Genomic DNA, 14,972 nt, shown 5'->3' with positions numbered 1-14,972 from the left:
CATTTACCATCCCTGTAAACCATTTTTACAATAATAACCTTAACTGCACTCCTAACCTCCACACTCACCCACCCGTTAGTGCTAGCCTCTACTGTTATCCTCACTGTAAACCTAACCTCCGCATTAATCCTTCCTGTAACCTTAACCTCCATACTTTCTCTCCATGTAATCCTAACCTCCACACTGACCCTCCATGTAACCCTAACCTTCACACTAATTTTCCCTGTAGCCCTGACTTTTATACCAACCCTCTCTGTAAACCTAACTTTTCAACTAACCCTCCATGTAACCCTGACCTTTGTGCTAATCCTTATTGCGACCCTATCCTTACCATCCCTGCAGCCAAACTTTTAACCCTGTAACCCTCAATTTCACACCAAACCTTCCTGACTTATACATTAGACCACAAATCCCTATTCTTCATGTTAATCCTCTCTACAGTCATGGAGAAAAAAAAAATCACCCAAATTTTTACATGAACCCTATACTTTACACAAATCCTCCCTGTAACCCTATTCTTCACAATAACCCCCCTGTAACCCCCCTTGTGTGCCTTGTACCTTGTAACTTTCAAAATTAAAAGATAGAAGGCTTTGGGGATGTAACAGTGTTTCACAACAATGGGATATTAGCACATGTAAAAAATGTACTAACTAAAGAATGTAGCCGCACTGTAGTGGCTAGAGGCTGGTGTGCAGTGACAATCACGTTATTAAAGCAGTACATCTCTGCAGTATATGCACATTTCTTTGAGTTTTATCCCATTAAAGATACGTAATGTGTCTGTGCCTCCTTGTAGCAACCCACTATATTGACAGATTGGCATTTCTACATGAAGATGATCATTATTTGACAAAGAACAGAAGAGATTCCTTTTTCTACAGGTGGTAAATAGCCCAGCACAAAAACTATCACTTTTTCATCCTGTCTACTGAATTAAACTTAAGCATTCTTCTGGGAATTTGCTTCTTTCCATCACATATTTTGTATCCTGGAGCTGAAATTGCACACATAAAGGAAATAAATGTATCTTTCTAGAAAGACTATGTTTAAAATGAATATGTAACAACTTTGATAGAGCTTTTGGGCCCTTTTCATGGTCACAGATTAGAGTTTTTTTCCCCAAGAGATAACATTGCCCCAAACTTAGGAATTTTCTATTTCTGCTAAATGAATGTGCTTTATATTTTAACTTTTTATAATATATCAAGAATGGTAGAGGAAATGAAAAAAAAAATGCTGTTATTGGCAAATAATTAAAATTGCTAACTTTTTTGACAGTAAACATAGTTAAATGTCTAGGGTTTTAATAGATTAATTACTGAAAATGTATCGATTTGAAATATTTTTCTCCTTTCATGTTATTTTACAGTTTTTCTATGTGATGTAAAGCATAAAAAGGTGTGAACAGTGAAGGGTCATCTGGAAATGCTCCAGCACATCTCTTCGGAGGACTGGTGACCAGAACTGGCTGGAAAACTCCAGTTGAGGCCTAACCAGAGCTTTATAAAGTGGCAGGATTATAATTTTGTCCCTGGAGTATATTCCTTTTTTATGCATGCCAATATTCTGCCTGCTTTGGTAGCTGCATCTTGGCACTGCATGCTGTTGCACAATCTGTCATCTATTAGCACCCCTAGATCTTTCTCCATCCTTGATCCTCCCAGAGGTTCTCCACCAAGTGAATATTTTTAGTTTATGTTTTTTGACCCTAAGTGCATTACTTTACATTTACATTTACATTAAACCTCATTTGCCATTTGTCTGTACACACCTTTATTTTATTCATGGCATTCTGCAAAATTTCTATGTCCTGATGAGAGTTTATTACTCTGCTTATCTTTGTGTCGTCCGCAAAAACTGAGAATGAACTAGTTATTCCATACCCTAGTCTGAGTACATGTTATTTATCACTACCGTTTGTACCCATCCCTGTAATCAGTTTTTTATCTAAGCACAAACCCTATGGTCCAAGCCTGCAGACCTCAGCTTGTAAATTAAGCATTTATGGGGGACTGTATTAAATGCTTTTGCAAATTCCAGATACATCACATCCACAGCCCTCCCTGTATCTAGATGGCTGCTCACTTCCTTGTAGAATGTTAGCAGATTGGTCTGGCAGGAACATCCTCTCATAAACCCATGCTGATTACCACTAATGGTATTCTTCTCCTCAGTAAAACTTTGGATGTAGTCCCTGATCATTCCTTCCAATAATTTACCCACTATTGTTAGGCTGACTGGCCTATAATTCCCAGGAATATGTCTCTGCCCTTTTTTGAATATTGGTACCACGTTGGCTTTTCTCCAATCAGCTGGTACCAATCCTGTCATTATGCTGTCCACAAAGAACAGGAATAATGGCCTGGCTATAACTTGCCTGTCTTCTCTGAGGACTCTCGGGTGTAAGCCATCTGGTCCTTGGTATTTATTTGTGTTAAGTTTATTAAGTCTTTCATTTACTCCGGCCTCTGTTAGCTACGTGGGTATGTCATGTGTTGTGTTACCAACACTACAGTCGCTGTCGGCAAACCCTTCTTTTTCCTGCATAAAAACTGTGGAGAAAAAGGCATTTAGTACAGTTGCCTTCTTTGTGTCATTTGTAACCATCTTCCCATCCTCATCTTTTAAGTGAGCAATGTGCTCCGATTTTGTTTTTTTACTGTTAATATATCTTAAAAAAAAAATTGGGGTTACTTTTATTCTCTTCCGCTATGTGTCTCTCGTAATCCTTTTTAGCCACCCTGATTGCGATTTTACATTTCTTATTGCATTCCTTGTAGTGCTGGAATGCTAATGGTGACCCATTCCCCTTATATTTTTTAAAGGCCATACTTTTCTCCCAGATGAGGCTACTCACATTATGGTTTAACCACCCACGTTTAATTTTTGCTCTTCTATATTTATTGCCCATTGGAATGCACTTTTTGATACCTTTGTTTAAAATGCTCCTCAAGCATTCCCATTTCTCCTCTGTGTTCAATGATTCCAGAACCTGATCGCAATTGATGTCATATAGCAATAACCGTAGCTCAGAAAAATTGTCTCGTTTGAAATTTTGTGTTTTTGTACTACCCATATGCCTCCTTTTCCTGTGATTTATGCTAAACGCGATCATCTTATGATCGCTAGATCCCAAGTTGTCGCGTATCTCTACATCTGACTTCAGACTTGGATCGTTCCCAATTATTAAATCTAACAGGGCATTCATTCTAGTTTGGGAATCCACCAATTGGGACATGAAGTTGTCCTGTAAGATGTTCATGAAATGACGGGCCTTTAGTGAGTGAGCTGTTCCCTCTGTCCAGTCAATATCGGGATAATTGAAGTCCCCCATTATGATGACATTTCCCTGTCTCTCTGTCATGTCTAACTGAGATAGTAATTCCAGTTCCTCCTCCTCCTTCATGTTTGGTGGCCTATAGCATACCCCCACTTACTTCCTCTCTTTGAAGTTCTACTCATACTGAATATTGACATATAGATACCCCCCACCCCCCTCTTCTACCTTCCCTGTCCTTTCAATACAAGGAATACCCCTGTAAATTGGCCAGCCATTCGGGTGAGCTGTCAAACCAAGTTTCAGTTACTCCCACAAGTCTAATGCCCTGTACACACGATTGGACATTGATCGGACATTCCGACAACAAAATCCATGGATTTTTTCCGACGGATGTTGGCTCAAACTTGTCTTGCATACACACGGCCGCACAAAGTTGATCTTTCTGAAAGCGGTGACGTAAAACACGTACGTCGGGACTATAAACTGGGCAGTAGCCAATAGCTTTCCTCTCTTAATTTATTCTGAGCATGCGTGGCACTTTGTGCTTTGGATTTGTGTACACACGATTGGAATTTAACTGATTGGATTTTGTTGTTTGAAAATTTTATAGCCTGCTCTCAAACTTTGTGTGTCGGAAATTCAGACGGAAAAAGTCCGATGGAGCCCACACACGATCGGAATTTCCGTCAACAAGCTCCAATCGCACATTTTCCATCGGAAAATCCGACCGTGTGTACAGGGCATAAGTCTTCCTCGTGTAATAGCAGCTCCAGATCCACTATTTTGTTAGCTAGGCTCCTAGCATTTGTGTATATGCCTCTTAATGTTGTATGAGTTCATGTTATTTCCCCCCTTTGTTTCTCCTGCCTTTGTTTTTGAATTTGAATTGCCCACTCATTTACGCTGGGATTAGTTGTTAAGGTTGTATTATCACTGCTATTACCACTGTTGACTCTCCTATCACCCTCTGTCACCCGCTCACTGTTGGCTATTGCTTTCACTGATCCCCCCCAACACTTAGTTTAAAAGCCCCTCCAACTTTGTGGCCATCTTACTTTCCAATAGAGCTGTACCACCCCCATAAGGGTGCAGCTCCTCCTTACTAAAGAGCCAGTAACCGACTGAGAAGTCAGCCAAGTTCTCCAGGAACCCAAACCCCTCTTTCCTGCACCAGTTCATTAGCCACTTGTTCAGTTCCCTGAGCTCCTGCTGCCTCTCTGGTGTGGCTCGAGGTACAGGTAGTATTTCAGAGAAAACTACCTTGGAGGTCCTTTTCCTCAATCTATTCCTTAAGTCCCTGAAATCATTTTTTAGGACTCTCCACTTTCCTCTCACTTGGTCATTGGTACTAGTACATGGGCACTTATAACACTTGAGCACTCACAACACTCGAGCACTCACAACACTCGAGCACTCACAGCACACGGTCATTCACAGTACACAGGCACTCACAGTGCATGGGCACTCACAGTACACGGGTACTCACAGTGCATGGGCACTCACAGTACACGGGCACTCAGAGTACACCTTAGTACAGCGATCTCCCCTGCTGTTCTTTTGTGTTCCAAAAGGGGGACGACCCCCCGCCAGAACACTCCGAAAAGAAAAACAGATTTGTTCACTGTCAGCCTTATTTATGCTTGAACTTGAGGTTTCTCTGATGTGCAGCCACTACCTAGTCTTTTGGCCCTGGAGTTAGTGCAGCATGGACCTAATTTGTTGATTGGACTCATTAGATCTCAGACACATTGATGGCAACATTTTCATGCAAAGATTTGCATCTCTGCCCCTCCTACAGAGTCATAACAAAATTAAGACCGGTACGGCTAAGTCAAGTTGCTTATTTATGAATTTTCTTTCAATTTTGTAATGGACCCTGCAACCGGCTGGAAACTGTTTGCAGTTGGGAGCCCTAGATAGCATACTGTAGTTCAAGTTAGGAAATCTACTGTTCTTTTTGAAATGATAGAATGCATTCTCTGAAATGTCCTCCCATCTCAGAGAATCATTTAAAGTGGAATTTTACTAAACCCTTCAATTTAACAGTTTGAAAAAACATTTACACTCCCAGCATGCCAGAATTGTAATTTCACATATGTTTGTGCTCTCAACCAAACTGCCAAACTATCAAATGACTCGTGTTATAACTAATCACGTGTGCAGCACTATGGCAGTTGCAGATCAAAACAGATGGCAGCTTCCTTGGCAGAAAAGAATAGAAGGGTTTCATTCTGCTTTAAGGACATAGGCACCCTTGACCTATGCTCAAATGCTAATGGCCCTGCTTCCATAGATAAAGAGCAAAAATATGTATAATATATGTACATTTCCATTGGAGAACATTCTGCTTCAAGAACTTACCAATGCTAGCCACATGATCTCTGTTGAAAGACAGGACTGTTGACCCTCCCATTCTGCAGAGATCATGTAACCAAATGTCTAGACATTTGTTCATCTGCCCAGAAATAGGGGGGAGTTTGGTTTAACAATTTGTCTAGATCCACTCAAGCAGGACTGTTGTCATGGCTTTAAAGTAAACCTGTTTGAAAACTTTAAGACGGCATTTAAATCTGGAGACCAATTGCCTCCAGGTAGGGGCACAAGCTTTTTTGCAGAACACATTAGGAGCCTGAAATCCTGGAGTGCTCTATAAAGGAAACCCTGACCACAGCTTGTATAGCTGCTACTACATATGGGAGCTTTCTTTCAGTGCAAGAGATTTTCTACACACACACACAATTTTGTGTTTCAACAAGAAAAAAAAATTCTATGTTGTACTCAGTAAGAGTCATGCCCCGTACACACGATTGGACTTTCCGACAACAAAACCGTGGATTTTTGTTTGAAGGATGTTGGCTCCAACTTATCTTGCATACACACGGTCAGACAAATGTTGGCCTTTAATTACGAACATAGTGACGTACAAGACGTACGTGATATCTCCATTACGAATGCTAGTTTTACAAGACCGAGCGCTTCCGGCTCGTACTTGATTCTGAGCACGCGTGGACTTTTGTGCGACAGACTTGTGTACACACGATTGGAAAGTCCAACAACAAAAATTTGTTGGCGGAAAATTTGAGAACCTGCTAGCCAACATTTGTTGGCAGAAAGTCTGACAACAAATGTTCGATGGAGAATACACACAGTCAGACCTTCCACCAACAAGCTCACATTCAACATTTGTTGTCGGAAAATCTGATCGCGTGTACGCGGCATTACATACACTTCACACCAATAAAAGGGATGTTGCAGCACCTGGACCATATCTACTAATTGTTTGAATGAGGCCAATTAGTACACATCCTGCTGAACTGATTGCCTGCATTCTCTGAAACTGGACAAGGTCAAAAATTAGTCTGTAATGTGTGGATTGTCAGCTTCAGGGGAGAAAAAAAAAGATATTCCTGCAATCTCTTCCCCCAAACATCTCATACTTATTGGAGTTAATCTCTCACACTGTAAAAGCACAACAAAGAAAACACATGAAAAAACACACTAAAAAGGTGTTTAAATAAGCAGGTGTTTATGTCATGAGAAAATAATAGAGGTTCACAACAGAAGCAGTGCAGAAGTGTAAACAGGCCCCAAGCAAGCCCTACAAAGACAATAACATTTACGTCAAACATGGGCACCAAAAGTTCTCACTTGCGACATGAAATATTAGTGTACTGTCATTGCCGCAGGACTGTGACATAAAGAATAGTTCCCTTCATTTCATAAAACCTTTTTTGGAAAGAAGTCAAATGGTACATAAAGTATATTTAAACCCAAGAATAAAAATGTGATATAGCGCAGGTTACCAGTCCCTAGATGTGGTGGCTGTATTAATTTTCTGCAGGGTCAGAAAAAATTCTTCCTGTGCACAAAGATAAAAAGGCAAACAATATTATCAGTTTTCCCAGTTATTTTCTGTGAACTACAAAAGAGTTCCCTATATGAAACGGAGACGAAGAGAGGAAGAAGTTTTTGCAGTACAAATTAGAAGAGCGGTCTAGGGTGACAACGTTGCTCCTCCTTAATTACTGTACAATAAGTAAGTGATGCCTCCCTAGCATGGGAAGTGTGTAACTGATAGGATCACTGGGTGCTAGAGTACCCCCAAAATTCTCCTAAGCATCCTCATCAGCAGCTGCTACTGTCCCTTGTTTTGTTGAATCACTTTGCACTGCTTTATATCTCTCCTGGTTCATTATGATTGCAGGCAGCTTTTTCATGTAGGCGGTGCTTCCACACCATATGTATTCTACGTGCAGTAACGGGCATGCAGTAAATCAGCACCCCCATCAGCCACATCACCATCAGTCTTCCTGCTCACTCCCCGTCACCTGCTACCTTTGCAAGTACGCTGCTGCTGATTTTGAGGAGGGGGCAGCCACCGTGACCATCAAAATAATGGAGCAAACTGCTCTTGGTGTAGCACTAAGGAATAGAAATCTCAGGGATGAATATATCTTCGGTTCAGGATTAAATCTTTGCCCGCCCAGATAGGCCTCTCTCACTAACCTAGCAGCCGGTACGCAGCAAGAACAGAAAGTCTCTGCCACAGACTTGAGTGAAACAAAACTGTACAATCCTCTGCCACAGGATGTAGTAGTTTTCGATGAACAGCAACACAGTGTCAGAACCTTTAAGCCGACCCGACAGTACTATGCGGTAGGTTAACTTAAGATGCATCCTCCAATTGAGTCACCAGGTCCCTCTCCAGACCAGCGCTCCACATGGTCCTTCCATGACGGGTCCTCCCCTGGATTCTTCTCAATTGTCCAGCTTCTTCCTGTAGGACAGACAGCACAGGACCATCTCCGCAGCAGTTATAGTAGGCCCCAGACAGACTTCTGGCCCCACCCACATGCTGCAGCATCGCAGTCCTCCGGGCCGGAGGACCACGAGGTAGGACTCCTAGCACATACCTGTCGGCCAGGAGGGCCAGCAGGTGGAACGAAAAGACCCAGAAATATGGCGTCTGTCCCTTAAATACCCCCTCCCAGAATGCACCGCAGGGGACAACCTCTGCTGAGTTACTTCTGAGAAAGAAGAGCACTCAATACACATCAGTCTGTTGCTTTCCAGCTCCGGTCTGTAGTGACACCGACATCTACAGGCGACGGAGTGGAACTGCACGCAACACAACCAAGGTTGGAACAGAAGCTAATTTAGCTATAGATTAAATCTGAACCATGTACAGAACAGATGACCCACTAAATTTACATATAAGCGGTAGATTAAAAATCTACCAGCGCTACATATATATATATATATATATATATATATATATATATATATATATATATATATGTATATATATATATATATATATATTATATATATACTGTCTACTAGTATATATATATATATATATATATATATATATATATATATATATATATACAGTGGGGACGGAAAGTATTCAGACCCCCTTAAATTTTTCACTCTTTGTTATATTGCAGCCATTTGCTAAAATCATTTAAGTTAATTTTTTTTCCTCATCAATGTACACACAGCACCCCATATTGACAGAAAAACACAGAATTGTTGACATTTTTGCAGATTTATTAAAAAAGAAAAACTGAAATATCACATGGTCCTAAGTATTCAGACCCTTTGCTCAGTATTTAGTAGAAGCACCCTTTTGATCTAATACATCCATGAGTCTTTTTGGGAAAGATGCAACAAGTTTTTCACACCTGGATTTGGGGATCCTCTGCCATTCCTCCTTGCAGATCCTCTCCAGTTCTGTCAGGTTGGATGGTAAACGTTGGTGGACAGCCATTTTTAGGTCTCTCCAGAGATGCTGAATTGGGTTTAAGTCAGGACTTTGGCTGGGCCATTCAAGAACAGGCATGGAGTTGTTGTGAAACCACGCCTTCGTTATTTTAGTTGTGTGCTTAGGGTCATTGTCTTGTTGGAAGGTAAACCTTCGGCCCAGTCTGAGGTCCTGAGCACTCTGGAGAAGGTTTTCGTCCAGGATATCCCTGTACTTGGCCGCATTCATCTTTCCCTCAATTGCAACCAGTCGTCCTGTCCCTGAAGCTGAAAAACACCCCCACAGCATGATGCTGCCACCACCATGCTTCATTGTTGGGACTGTATTGGACAGATAATGAGCAGAGGCCTGGTTTTCTCCACACATACCGCTTAGAATTAAGGCCAAAAAGTTCTATCTTGGTCTCATCAGACCAGAGAATCTTATTTTTCACCATCTTGGGGTCCTTCAGGTGTTTTTTTAGCAAACTCCATGCGAGCTTTCATGTGTCTTGCACTGAGGAGAGGCTTCCGTCGGGCCACTCTGCCATAAAGCCCCGACTGGTGGAGGGCTGCAGTGATGGTTGACTTTCTACAACTTTCTCCCATCTCCCGACTGCATCTCTGGAGCTGAGCCATGGTGATCTTTGGGTTCTCCTTTACCTCTCTTACCAAGGCTCTTCTCCCCCGATAGCTCAGTTTGGCCAGACGGCCAGCTCTAGGAAGGATTCTTGGTCATCCCAAACGTCTTCCATTTAAGGATTATGGAGGCCACTGTGCTCTTAGGAACCTTAAGTGCAGAAGAAATTTTTTGTAACCTTGGCCAGATCTGTGCCTTGCCACACAATTCTGTCTCTGAGCTCTTCAGGCAGTTCCTTTGACCTCATGATTCTCATTTGCTCTGACATGCACTGTGAGCTGTAAGGTCTTATATAGACACCAGGTGTGTGGCTTTCCTAATCAAGTCCAATCAGTATAATCAAACACAGCTGGACTCAAATGAAGGTGTAGAACCATCTCAAGGATGATCAGAAGAAATGGGCAGCACCTGAGTTAAATGAGTTAAATATATGAGTGTCACAGCAAAGGGTCTGAATACTTAGGACCATGTGATATTTCAGTTTTTCTTTTTTAATAAATCTGTAAAAATGTCAACAATTCTGTGTTTTTCTGTCAATATGGGGTGCTGTGTGTACATTAATGAGGAAAAAAATTAACTTAAATGATTTTAGCAAATTTCTGCAATATAACAAAGAGTGAAAAATTTCAGGGGGTCTGAATACTTTCTGTCCCCACTGTATATATATATATATATATATATATATATATATATATATATATATATATATAGTGTGTGTATATATATATATATATATATATATATATATATATATATATATATACTCTGCATTCAGCGTAGCCTATATATGCAGTTTTTTTTTTTTTTGTTGGTGCAAGTTACCACAACACCATTATCCCGTAGTTTTTAAGATCAAAGATACAACTATGTTGGTGCCCCTTGTTAAGTTTACATTGTATTGTTTAAAATGTAACTGCCTACTCCCAAACTGTCATTTGAAGTAAAACGCATAGCCAAGTATTATTCTCCACAATTTTTTTATTGTGCATTAAAAAAAAGCAAACAAATAAAATTAGACATGCTATCTGCCAATGGAATTTAACCAAAAAGTGCATTCTATGCATTCAAAAATATAGAAAAATATAACTAATCAAATCATTATTATTCAACCAAAAAATAAAATAAAAGCCTCATGCATGTGTCCTACTTCTATTATAGGGGATTAACAATGGCAAGAGTTGGTGAAAGCAGGGGTCCGTCATCCGGAGATAATTCTGAAAATAATTATTCTCCAGGAGCTCCTGAAGCAAAGGCATATGACATAATCGGTCAAGATTAATAAAGCAACCAATTTTTGGTCCAAGAATTCCTCCTCCTCCTGTTCCTGGACTGGACTTGGGTCAAAGCAATAACTCCAAGGCCAATTACAAATAACACATTATCTCCTCCGATTCCGCAACATGGCTGGTTGACGAACGGCCATTCAGAAACTAACTGAAAAGTGCGAAATGAAAAGTACGAAATGAAAAGCATGAAATGAAAAGCGCGAATCAACACTCACCAAACTTCTACTAACACGAAATTAGCAGAAGGAGCACAAAGGGTGGTGCCTGACAATTGAACATCCTCTTTTTCGGCTCCTAGTACGTCTAGTACGTCACTACATTCGTGTTTGTTGGCTGACAATTGTGTACCGTTTGTATGCAAGACAAAATCCAGCCACGCGCCCTTTGGACAAAAGTCCGAGGCTTTGTCTGTGGAAAATCCAATCGTGTGTACGAGGCTTTAGTGTTAGATTTGTTCTGGGATTTTTTTTCACCAAAAACATGTAGCAGAATACATACTGACCTACGTTTATAAGGAAATTTCATTTTTTACTTTTTGTTATTGGATATGTCTTATAGCAGAAGGTAAAAAATATTGTTGTTTTTTTTCAAAATTGTCGGTCTTTTTTTGTTTATAAAAAATAAAAACCGCAGAGGTGATCGAATACCACCAAAAGAAATCTCTATTTGTGGGAAAAAAAGGACATTCGTTTTCTTTGGGTACAGTGTTACACAACCACACAGTTGTCAGTTAAATTGGCAATTTGCAGTGCCGTATCACAAAAAATAGCCTGGTCATGAAGGGGGGAAACTTTACAGAACTTAAGGTTATAGTTGTAGCTCCCAGACAGAAGACCTGTCTTACTGGCTGAATAGGACTAAAACATGCTGAAATACCCACACCTACTGAATCACGCCCACCACACCCACGTTTTATTGCAGCCGTTTATTTCTGCTATTTTCTATAGTTATTTCTGGAGTTGGGAGTTATTAAAGCCCAATTCCAGCTTGGAAAAAATTTTTTATCAGTTCTCAGCAATTTAAAAATAAGAGTGTTCCAACTGCTGCAATGCTCACTCCCCCTTTGGAGCTGTCCCCTACAAACGAACTTACTGATCTCCACTTCTAGAAAGTTTTGCCAGCCCAGAGACAAGCCTCAAACTTTCTGGCACAAAGTCATTTGGAGTGATAAGACCAAAAATGAGCTTTTTGGCCACAACCATAAACGCTACATTTGGAGAGGAGTCAACAAGGTCTCTGATGAAAAGTACACCATTCCTACTGTGAAACACAGAGGTGGATTGCTGATGTTTTGGGGATGTGTGAGCTACAAAGGCACAGGAAAATTGGTCAAAATCGATTGCAAGATGAATGAATGCAGTATGTTATCAAAAAAATACTGGAGGAACATTTGAATTCATCAGCCAGGAAGCAGCGCATGGGACGTACTTGGACATTTCAACATGACAATGATCCAAAACACAAGGTCAAGTCGACCTGTCATTGGCTACAGCAGAATAAAGTGAAGGTTCTGGAGTGGCCATCTCAGTCTCCTGTGCTCAATATCATTGAGCCACTCTGGGGAGATCTCAAACGTGCAGTTCATGCAAGACAGCCTAAGAATTTACAGGAACTGGAGGCTTTTAGCCAAGAGGAATGGGCAGCTTTACCATCTGGGAAGATAAAGAGACTCATCCACAAATACCACAAAAGACTTCAAGCTGTCATTGATGTTAAAGAGGGCAATACACGGTATTAAGAACTGGGGTATGTAAACTTTTGATCAGGGAAATTTGGCTAGTTTCTGTTGTCAATATGATTTAAAAAGAGTAAACACAGTTGATTGATAATAAATGGCTACAGCCAAACACTAACCATGAGTGAAAAAAACGTTTTTGTGTTATCATTCATATTCTCTGAAAAATGGGCAATTCATAAATTCTGCTAGGGTTGTAAACTTGTGAGCACAACTGTATACTGCAGTTCAGAGTATATAGTGCACTCAGTGTAGTATATATAATACAGTGCAGGGTATTTAGAGCAGTGTACAATATATAATATAGTGTATTGAAGTGATTAAGGGGAGCCCAATGACAGAATTAAGAAAAAAACGTCATGAGTCCCCCCCCCCCCCCGTCCATACCAGGCCCTTTGGGTTTTTGAAAAAAAAAATTGGCATGGAGTTCACCTTAATATACATACCAGACCCGAAGGGCCTTGTATGGACTGGGGGGGGGGGCCCACGTTGTTTTTTTAAATGATTTTTTATGTATATTGCCGGGATCTGGCAATACATTATAGCCGTGAGCAATTTTAAAAGACATTTTTTCCTTTAGAAATGTCATTTTACTACAGTACTTTTCTAAACATGGGGAAAATGCGCTACTTTACAAGCAGACTAAGGGGACCCCCCAGGCATGATATTTAAAGGAATATTTTATTTTTATTGTTTCACTTTAAGCATTCTTAAAATCACTGCTTCTGAAAAAACGGTTGTTTTTAAATCTTTTTATTGCATTGATACATGTCCCCTGGGGCAGGACCCGGGCCCCCAAACACTTTTTATGGCAATTACTTGCATGTAAGCCTTTAAAATTAGCACTTTAGATTTTTCACGTTTGTGTCCCATAGACTTTAACGGTGTTCGCATGTTAGCATAAATTTTTTGTCTATTCGCAAGTTCTGGTGCGAACCGAACCAGGGGGCATTCGACTCATCCCTAAGCCTGATTGGTGGAAAGTAGGGATGTGCAAAGTGATTTTGTCAAAATTACAGATTTTGCTATCTGTGAGAGTTTGGTATACTGGAAACTCTCAATTTTGGTCACTGAGCTGCTTAGGTGAAATTTGTTGGGAAAAAAACAGTGTTTTCACTTTAATTTAGAAGGTGTGCTTTTTTTAGAGGAGTATATAGGTTAGATTGTTTTATTTGATTTAGTGTTCTTTAAATAATAAAGCTGATGAGAGGCCTTTTAGGCATAGGAACATGTCTAGGATAGTTCTTTAACCATCAGAAGCCATCTAAAACCTATTACTTTCCCAAAAAATTACTAAATTACTAAAAAATACCTTAATTTTGCTTTCTCCCATTGACCCCAATGCATTTCACTAAATAGTAAAATTACCCACAATTTCATGATTTTCTGTGAACTTGTGAGACAAAATAAAAACACTCAATGTCACTCAGCTGAAGGGTTCATACAACATGTACTTATCTGCTCTCTTTATGTGAACATGATTTGTGACACATCTTTACACATCTTTCAGCATGAGCTTCCATTATGGCTCTTTGTGGCGTGGCATGGCATCTCAGGGTGCTGGAAGACTTCTCTCTGCCAGACACTATGATTTCAGGTCTAAATGGGCAGAAGGTACATATATATAGCCCAGAATATGTCATTGACTGTAGTGTCAGAATGGGAGTATATACTCAAGCCCACAAGCTCAGGATATTTTATTATTTTTAGCTGGGGGGACAAATGACCCCCAAATCCAGTCCTTCCTATTATTTTTTTCTGATTAATAAATGTTGTGCCTTTGTGAAGAACAGAAAATTCCAGGACATGTGTATCCCACCCAACTCACCCTGGAGAACTGTAATGGAAATTTGTAAGTTCTGTATATAATTGTATTCTATTTTGTATGTATTGCACACTACCGTCACTGTGCACACGGCACTAATAATGTTTTCAGTACATGTTTACATTCTTTCGAGTCCTGATTAGAATTAGCCTGCCTATGTAACACTCCTTGTTACCATAAATGTACAATTGTAATAGTAATGTGATACCTACATAATCATGTGTATAAAAACCTTCAATTGCGTCATAATAAAGCAAAAAAGTTATTTGAAAAGATGCTAAGCGTATCTTTTGTGTCTGTTCCCTACTGCAGTAGTTATTATTAATTTGGAACCACTAATCAATATGGGGATAGGAGTTGTCTATCTATAAAATGTCCAACTCAAGTGGCGAGCCAGCCAGGAGGGGCTTTACAGGTGACCCTGAGTATCTGAAACGAGGAGCTTGAGACGATCCGGG

The 14,972-nt window shown here is 40.2% G+C and overlaps 1 protein-coding gene across 10 annotated transcripts in view; it reads right to left on the bottom strand.

The window, feature by feature from the left end:
- The window catches only part of MAPK10 (mitogen-activated protein kinase 10), a 335,312-nt gene that overhangs the window by 173,181 nt on the left and 147,159 nt on the right, over window positions 1-14,972 (bottom strand). The window lies entirely within an intron of this gene.

This window comes from Aquarana catesbeiana, linkage group LG01 (assembly GCF_042186555.1).
Source record: "Aquarana catesbeiana isolate 2022-GZ linkage group LG01, ASM4218655v1, whole genome shotgun sequence".
NCBI lineage: Eukaryota > Metazoa > Chordata > Amphibia > Anura > Ranidae > Aquarana > Aquarana catesbeiana.
Note: the sequence above shows the minus strand (reverse complement) of the source record. Positions and strands in the feature narration are given on the sequence as shown.